The sequence below is a fragment of the Crinia signifera genome, chromosome 2, assembly GCF_055691185.1.
Source record: "Crinia signifera chromosome 2, ASM5569118v1, whole genome shotgun sequence".
Lineage (NCBI taxonomy): Eukaryota > Metazoa > Chordata > Amphibia > Anura > Myobatrachidae > Crinia > Crinia signifera.
This window is the reverse complement of record NC_139218.1, coordinates 115,257,798-115,267,701: the sequence shown is the minus strand read 5'-3', so window position 1 is coordinate 115,267,701 and position 9,904 is coordinate 115,257,798.

Genomic DNA, 9,904 nt, shown 5'->3' with positions numbered 1-9,904 from the left:
GTAACATGAATAACCACATTGTGAACTCTAACAGCATGGCACAAATGTCAGCTATTGCTGGGAAATGCAGTTCACCAATATATGGAGGGCCACAGGTTTAACACCTGTGTGTTAAATGGTGCCCAGGTAAGATGATTCATTAATGAAAACAAGGATTTGCAGAAAAAATAGTGTGTGATATGTTAAAAACTGGTGCATAAATGATTACTCTTACATTGTTAATGTATATCATCTCTACAATGAACATGGGCAACCTTACCTTACACCTGGCCACAATACAGATCTGGAGACAAATGAACCTAGCATCAAGCCACTATTTATAGGCCTATCACATGTGATGTGCATGACATTAGTGATGACTATTGCATGAGTTTTGGACTGGATAGAAAAATGGAATGGGTTACTTACATTTGTTGTACATACAAAACAATAGCACAGTACAAATGAACATTTACAGATAGCATTTATGTTTTTCAAAAGTAGTAGGTGGACATTGTTGAAAAATTCTCAAAATTTAAACTACAGTAATTCAGACTTGGAATGTACACCAGGTTTTGTTTAATATAATTGCCGCCGGTATTGGCGTGGCCTATGCGCCGCACAAACAGCATGGTGTAAGCTGCCGTACGGAACGCTGCCGCAAAGAACGCAGGGTGTGGCTGATGTACGCCAATGACAGAAATGTGTATATAAAGGTGTGCTAGAAAAACAAAATGGTGTTGCAAACATGTCTGGTTCTCAATCAGTGGGAGAACAGGAGTATCAGGGCCTCCTAGCTCGCCTGGACTCCAGCACCTTCTATGTGCCCCTCACCAGAGACCAGCCATTGGGAGGTGAGCAGGCAGCTGGGCCATCAACAGCAGCCCAATCGACAGATGCCCAATCTGCAGCTGGGCCATCTTCTGCCTCAGCAGAATCATTGGGAACACAGCAGGTGGCTTCACAAGAGAGTAGCCTGCCCAGCACTTCAAGTACAGCGACTGGTAGCCGTGGCCGTGGGCGTGGGAGTGGCCAAAAGAGGCCAACAGAGGAACCAAGCAGCAGGAACATGGCATTCGAACCACAGGAGCTTGCCATACTGGTACCCCGTGGAGATGAAAGATTTGGGAGGACATAACTGTGGAGATTAATGCGGTAGCTCCACAAGTTCATGAGGCGGAGCACGTGAAGAAGAGGCAAGTTCAAGTGTGTTACATTTGAGCAGAACAAGACCAGTAATGTTTTTATTAGATGTTAGATGGAGTTGGTAAATGGTCGGTCACGTTGCTAGGAGCAACAGACATGATTGCCATGTCACTTAGTCTATATTTATTGTAGGGTGAGTGTGAATGTATCTTCTAAGTGTTGGTTTTATAGTTTAACATAATGTAAGTTATGTGGAATGAAGCACATGTTGTAATCTGTAGCAGATTCCAATGCATGCTACATCAAACGTCAGGAGTGACATGTAATAATATGTAAACTTTGGTTGCAGGTGGCATGACTTCAAAACCAACCTCAAGAAGAAACTGACCAAACGGTGGGAACACAGCCACACCTCTGGGGCTGGCCCCATGCCAGGCCGCCTGAAGCTCACCCCCCTGGAGGAGATGGCTGAGGGCTGCATAGCAATTGAGGAGGTCCGGGGGGGTGAGCAACATGGATAGTGAGGCCCCAGTGGACGTTATTGCTACTGATTTAGAAGGTAATTTGTTTGCATGGCATAAGTAGTTTGTACTAATTTTCAAGGAATATATTGTAATTGTAAGTTTCTCTTTCAACAGCATCCCCACCGTTTGGTAGTGAAACTCTTGAGGAGGTGGAGGAGTCAGTGCCACCTGCCACCAGTGGCAGCCATGTGCAGCAGCAGCAGCCAACGGCCACACAGGATTTGGACAGGTGGGTGCAGATGCTTGGGCAGGGAGAGTTAGCATCAGAGCGGCTGCGTAGGACCGAGGAGGTCATGCAGGGTATTGTCAGCACCCAGCAGGCAATAGCTGGGAGCCAGCAGGCAATTGCTGGGAGCCAGCAGGCAATTGCTGACACCCAGCAGGTCATGGCTGGCACCCAGCAGGCCATAGTTGCCAGCCTGCAGGTGTTGGCAGATCAAGCCCTGCGCCAAAATGACCTCCTCCTCCACCATAATGAGCTTATGGTGGAGCTAGTTACCACCAATAGGGCCCTTTTGTCAGTCGTTTCTGGTGCATTTCCAACACCAGCACTCCCTGCTGGCAGAAGGGGAAGACCATCCCCCCTTCAACATCATCTGCTCCACCTGCCCCACCATCCCAACGTGACCGTCGCCGAGGAGCTGCTGCACGTGGCAAGGGCCCTACCCGGCCAAAAAGTCCCGCAAATCTTTCATTTGGCTGTGTGTGTCAGCTTCCCGTGTGCAACCCAATCCCGTGCACAGGGTACCCACATTTGCCCTCGGTTTGAATGTTTTGTTTGGTTCCCCTGTTGCCCTCTTTCGGCTACCATTACTGTCTGCTGTACTTGAAGTGTTGGTGCTATACTTTTCTTGTGAAGCCACCTGATATGTTCCTAATAATTCTGCTGTGGCTATGTATGCAAAGAATACATTTGTGAATTTTTTTTTTTTTTGGTTTAAAATTCCTGTTATATTAACTTTAATTTTTGGCATGTGCCAAAGAACATGCTTTTAAAATATTATGTTTTAAATCTTACTGTAATAAATTTTTCTTTTTATCCCCAAATGTGTGCTGTTATTGGTGAATGTAAAAGTGACATGTATATTTATATTAGTGATAGCAAGTTCTGTCCATTGCTTGCAGTGTAAATGTGTGTAAAAAATGCAGCCGTGCTTTCAGCATAGATTTGTGTGTTTTGTTATGGTCCATTTAAGCTGCAATGGTTCCAATTGAAGCAATGAAAAGAGTGTAATTAATGAGTAATGAGTAAAGGAGTGGATTGTATTGTGTTCAGCTGACATTGGTTCAGGTGCGGGCGTACTGATTGGGCGTTCCGAATGCCTAGCGCATGACCGAGTGGTGTCCGCAAAGCAATACTTGCTAATGGAGACTGCATATTTCCTGCCTTTTGGTTCGTTTGCAGTCGGTGTTCTGTCCGAATGCACGCCTACCAGAATTAGTGCACTCCCTCGTGTACGCCCATGTTTACGCCCAGTGTAGCCCACTTTGAAACTACGCCCCTGTGTAGTTCCGAATGACGCCCATATTACGCCCATATTTCCCAAATGAATGCGGTGCACTTTTCTGTACGAAATTAGTGAGAACGAGTATGGAGACCTTGCGTGGCACATGCGCATAGCGTTGCCCACGCATGCACAGACGGCTAAAAAACGCCATCCGAAAGTATTCGGAAAATTACGCATCGACCAGAATAAGGCCCTGTATACCAATATTAACACTAATCAACATTTAAATGTACTGGATCATCCTAAATTAAAATGGGAGAAAGACTTAGGTGCACTCACAGGGGAACAATGGGAAAAAACACTGGGTTCAATAATGTATGCCATGGCATGAATTAGATATCAACAAATACACTACTATATTTTGCACAGGGTATATCGAACACCAGAAATGTTATTTAAAAGCAGCTTTCAGTAATCACAAATGCAGGAAGGAGTTGGTACTGTATGTACCTCCTCTTCCATTTGCAATGCTAAGGATTGCATATGCTCATCTGCTGGATCGCCGCCCCCCCCCCCCCTTTTCGGGCTCGCTTCGCTTGCCACGCAGCGGGCCCGTTGTCTCGCTACACTAATTTATTCTCCCTCTATGGGTGACACCCACAGAGGGACAAAGTGCCGGGATTTCGGCGTCAGGATTTTGACCGCAGGGATTCCGACCGCGGGGAAAGTGACTGCATCCCGTGCAAAACATATGCCTACCCCCCTCACCCTTGACATCATTTACCACCTGCATTACAAAAAAATGCCAGGCTCCAGGTTCCCTGTACACTGTAAGTTAACGGCTCCAACATACTGTACAAATGTGGTTAAGGCAAAGTTTTTAATACTGTAGCATGGTAAAGAACACTTTTAACTAACAATTGGGTGCAAATGGATTGAATACTAGGGAGTGTTATGGGGGATTATAACAATTAATATCCTCCCTTTATGTTCTATAGCGCTCCATGGAAATCAATATATCTATGTAAATGGGAAACGGTCATCTGTCAGACCACACTTAGGTCGGCAGTCATTAGGTCGACCCCGGAAGGTCGACTGGCCCCAGGGTCGACAGGGTTAAAGGTCAACATGGGTCAAGGTCGACATGACTTAAGGTCGACATGGGCCAAGGTCGACATGTGTTTTTCAATGTTTTTTGAGCCGGCATGTGCCGACAGGTGGTATTTCATGCCCTACCATCCACTAGGGCGTGGTGGGAGAATAAAATAGTGTGCCGAGCGTAGCGAGGCACCGTGCCCAAAGCATTGCAAGCGAAGCGAGAGATGGGAGGGGCTGCGGTACAACTCTAACTGTGTCCATGTCGACTGTGTCGACATTCGGGTAAAAAACTGTAAAAAACTCATGTCGACCTAATGACTGTCGACCTCAATGCATGTCGACCTTGGCCCATGTCGACATTAACTCATGTCGACCTTGACCCATGTCGACCTTTAATCCTGCCAACCCTGAGGCCAGTCGATCTTCCAGGGTCGACCTAATGACTGTAGACCTAAGTCTGGTTTGACAGATGTACCGCTTCCATACAAATACACTAAATTAGAACTAATCAGCTGAGGATTGTATCATTTTTATCCAGAGGGCAGCTTCCAGATGGTTTACTGGAACACCATTAATCAATCAATAATTAATGTAAATAGAGCGCTCAGATAAAACACATATAATCCATTTTAATATACATAATGTACATTAATTGAACAATTTATTATAAAAAATCAGCTCAATCAGTCCAGCAGATTAATAAAGCGCTAAAGATATCCTTTGTATCTTTATTGAGAATATTGAGTCAATTCAACAATGGGAAGGTATTTCATGGCTAAATGTTTATATCCTTTGGAGAATAATCAACAGATTTAGATGTAAATCAGATGAAAATTAGTTTATCCAGGGGTGCATGGTGAGAATACCGCACTATTTTTACATTAGGTGCAGCATACACAGATATCAACAATGTGTACTGTGAAGCCAGACTGCAGTCTTTGTAGCCTCAAGGTTTTACTGCATTTGAATGTAATGGTGTGGCAAACACCTGATTTGGAGGTATCTCACCCGCTGTGGGACTCCCCGTCTCTCCCTGAGTGTGGATTGCAGTCAGTGTTGGAAGGTGCCAGCAGCATAGTTTGCACACAGCCGTGCTTGCTGGATTTCTCTCCCGATCCCTCTCTCGCCGGAGCTCGCACCCACTCTCAGGCTAGTATTAAATGCTCCCGATTCACCGTTTTTTTCAGCGAATCGGGCTGTTTCACTCCTTGCGGTGAAATTTTTTCACTGAAAATATGATTCATCCTATTCAATATTCACTGTTCGCCGAAAGCGAACAGTGAATGCCGGCCAGTTCTCCGTTTCATGCTTGCTGCAATTCACTGGTGTATTTCAATGGGGTTTTCACTGGGATTCTCTGAGAGTGTATTCAATGCTAGGATGGCGAATTGCTTTCTCTCTGATTTTTGCTATGATTCACCATTTTGCATTCGACTTTTTAAGGTGAACTGGAAAGTGATCTTTTAAAATAAAGTTTTTTTTTGTTGGTGTCAAAAAAAATTTTTTTCTGTGAAGGGACATGCTATTTTTATTAATGTGCTTGAAGCACATTAATATATATTACATATTTATTTTATTTATTTTTTTACATTTTTTTTTTACACTTTCACCAGCAGGGGGCCGGGAGCCTGGAGCCGCTCATTAGATATTCATATATTCACTTCACTCTTGTCCCGGCTTGTTACGTGCGGGACTAGAGGAGCGACTCCCAACCCCTGTCCCGTGCCAGCATTCCCGAGGGGCAGCCTCTGCTGCCTGTGCCCCGGGAGCCCTCCCCCACAAATTCTGGGACAGGCAGGGAGGCTTACATCTCCCTTCCTGCCTCAGTCCCCCGGCTCCCTGCGGCTTTCGCCGCAGGGGTTAAAATTTGCCAGCAGGGGCAGCGAGCCTGCATTGAATAGGGTGACAGGGAGAGCTGGCAGCAAATGCTGCAGCCATCCTGAATCCTGTGAATGTGCAGTGAATCCTAAACAGGATTCGCTGCATAAGGAGAATAAAAACATTGAATACTCCCCTCAGTGTTGGAAGGTGCCGGCTGCACAAATTGCACACAGCCTTGCTTGCCGGACATCTCTCCCGCTCCCTCTCTCCCCAGAGCTCTCACTCACTTGTTTCCTCCCGGACTCAAAGCACCTTTATAAATATGCAGAATATACCAAAGAAGTGCTAATGTCTGCTGGGATGTTAGAGGTATTTGCTTGCGTGGTAGGTCAGGTCATCAGGTCCCCTTAACGCGTCAGAAGGTTAGCTTTGACCTTCCCGGTATTGATTTTTAAATGTCAAGACCCAATCCCGAGCACGTATTAATTAGAATTCGTTAGGTGTAATTAGATACATATGGTTCCTTACTTTATATTTACTTAGATAGCGGCAATATCTTTAGCTCATACAGCATATATATTTCAACAGATAATAACATAATAAAAACATATGTTGCAAATGAATATATAAATCATGGCATCCCTTTGATTCAATCATCCTTTGTAAATTCTTTGTATCAATCATACATATGTGATACCCTCACAGATAATTATCTTTATCCTTACAGGTTATCTTGCAACAGCAATTATCAACAGCTCACCACAATAACTCACAGGGAAAAATAATAGAGTAATTTTATTAAGCTGGAACTCCATTTTTCTTAAAGGAACTGATGTAAATCAAGGATACTATTATGCACAAAATATCAATATATAAATACAAACATCAGAGATTCTTCCCACGTAACATTGGTGAGTTTTTGATGTATAACAATGGGGCAGATGTATTAAGCTTTAACAAGAGATAAATCCAAGGGTGATAAGGAGAGATAAACGCCCAGCCAATCACCTGCTAACTGCCATGCTACAGCCTGTGTTTGAAAAAAGTCAGTAAAGAGCTGATTGGCTGGACGTTTATCTCTCCTTATCACCCTTGCATTTATCTCTTGTTAAAGCTTAATACATCTGCCCCATTATTACTTAGAGCATAAGTTGTACTATTCTGCAACAAACAAATAAGCAACTATCCATTCACCTGCAATGTATAACAAACCGTTACAATACCAAAACAGGTTATAGCGTTTTACCAGTACTAGATTATCATTGCGCAATAATTGTTTATGTCTACAATAGTCTTGGGTTAACCCTATTATGACTGCAGTCACCTGTTCTTTAAGCGCTTATTTATAACAAATATTCTTTCTTTTATAGGTCCCACGCTGCAAGGTCAACTCTCTGTGTATTTGTAATCCAAAGTGAAGAGAATACATAAGGTAAGTCTTGCGTAATAATGCTGCTGACTTTTAACTTGAACGTCAAATAATCTGATAATAGATGACAGAAGCTAGCAATCTTTTTGGAATATCCTGAGTAGAATGATATAAGCAATTTTCCCTTAGCAGTATAATTGCCACAAGTGTCTCTATAAGTGTCAGTCCACTTCTGTAATATGCAGTTTTGGGGCTGATTCAGCAGCCACTACTCCCTTCCTCCTAACTTGTAGCTAAGGAAGACTTGGGTATTGTGTGCAGTATTAACTACTAGAGTCTCTCCCCAAATGCCAGTGTAGGTACTGCTTATTGCTGCCTGGATGAGGTGAATGTTACACACAATGCTTTCTTTAGCCGGGAGAGGTGTTAGGCTGGCTATGAGGTTATTGCAGGGGCGTTACTGCTATCTGTGGGCCATCCTGTAGGCTGTCTCCGGCTGGACTATCTCTGGGCTGATCTGTGGGATATGCAGGAGGCTGTACTGTGCTGCCTTGGGGCTGGACAATCACTCACCACACCCTCTTCTTTATCGATCACAGCTTGGATCAGTCACCGCCTCTGTCACCGCTGCTTAAGGGGACCTCGGGAAATCACCGGAGCCCTTTTGGTAAGTATTCTCCTAATTACAGCAATGCATCACACACTTTCTAGCTGCGCAGCTCTGCTGCCTTAACTTTCTCTCCACAACTGCTACACAGTGTCTTTCCTGCAGCACTTTAGCTTTCCTCAATCCCTATCCACAACACACCTACCGCTCTTTCCCCTGAGCACCTCTATAGTCCCTGCTCTGGGGTTTCCTGAGGAGCAGGGGCTCTGCCAACTGTCAGAGTATATTTTCCTTTCTGGAATATTCCTCACAGTTCTCCCCTTTTAAGCAGGGTATATGGTATAGTCCACACTAATGGGCTAGGAGGACAAGTCCATTGTCAGTTCAGGAAAGGGGTAAACAGTGTTCAGTCCACAATATTCTATTAATAAGGGGTATTAACACATTAATACTTTTCCTAAATAATTAATTAACTACTAATATTACTTTTGATATCTGCTACATTTACTGTATCACAACCATATAACATTTTAGTTTATGTATAAACATTAACCCTTATTGGGGTGTTACATTACTTCCCCGCTGGAACGTTGTGTGTCCTCACACAACAGACAACATCCAATAAAGAACAGTCTAATATTTGTGGACACACACGCACTCAAAAAAACCCACTTTTTACAATTATTATTGATAAAAGCAGTACTTATTCTGACTTATGTTCAATCTAATGCCTATACTGTATAAATGGGGCACCTCTGTTTCTCATTCCAAATTTTCTCAAAATCTGGTGCATAATTAATGCTGTTTCACTGGAACTTATCTCAATATATTTACTATTTGGAAGTTTGTACTCTGATGGAACAGAAGTTAAGGGCTCTTTAACTGAAATATATGGTTCTTCACATAAAATAGATTCAGACTTTAGCATAAAAGAACCAAGGCAATTAAGTTCATGGGAACCCAACCTCTCTGCTGTGGTTGAGTGGGCAACTCTTTCAATGTCTTCCTTATATTCAACAGTTTTTAAATCTGGCTGGTTGTAGTGAACTTTACCGGCATGTGTGTCATCCATTCTAGGTTTAATCTGGTATTCTGGCTCTGGAAGAGATTGTGGTTTGTTAGTATCCTGTAGGTTCTGCTGCACCACTTCACTCTGTTGCTCTACATTTTGTTCAACTGTCCTCCCCACTGATTTTCTCTGCACTGGGACATTGGCATATGGACTGCGACCTGCTGCATATTTGCTGCCTTGCACTGAAACACCATTAGGACCAGTTACATTAGTAGCTTTGGTGCCCTTCTCTCCAATCACCACATTGAACTCCACCAACTCTCCTTCTTCCAAACTGCAGAAGAAGTTCCTGGGTTTGTTCTTCTTAATGGCAGTATAGTGCACAAATACATCTTCCTTGGTGTCAATATGGTTTATAAAGCCATAACCCCGTTGGACATTAAACCATAATACTCGACCCAAAATGTTCCTTGTGCTGGCTGGCAGAACACTGCCTGCATTAGGTACACCAACATTTTTAGCCTGGTTTTGCAATACTGTTTCTGGACCTATATCTTGTCTGTCATCCACAGGTTGATCAATTCTTGCTGTGCTTCCTGAGCACTGATCCTCTGCCTCAGGGTTTGAGTTTAAATTCTCATGTTGCCTGCAGTTGAACTGAACATGTTCCTTTTGTCTACGGCATTGACATACTGGCAATCCCTGTGCGTCAAACTAGTAGGTCCGTTTTATTATCGAATTCCTGGCTCTCTTTTCGATATAACCTTTCTGTTGTTCTTGAGGAAGCAATTGCTCTTTCGTTGGGTTTTCCACCTCCCTGCACAGTTCTGTAAAACCCTGGATAGATTCTTCAATCTTGCTTTTTAATACTTCACTTTGGTCAGGGCAGGAGGATAACTG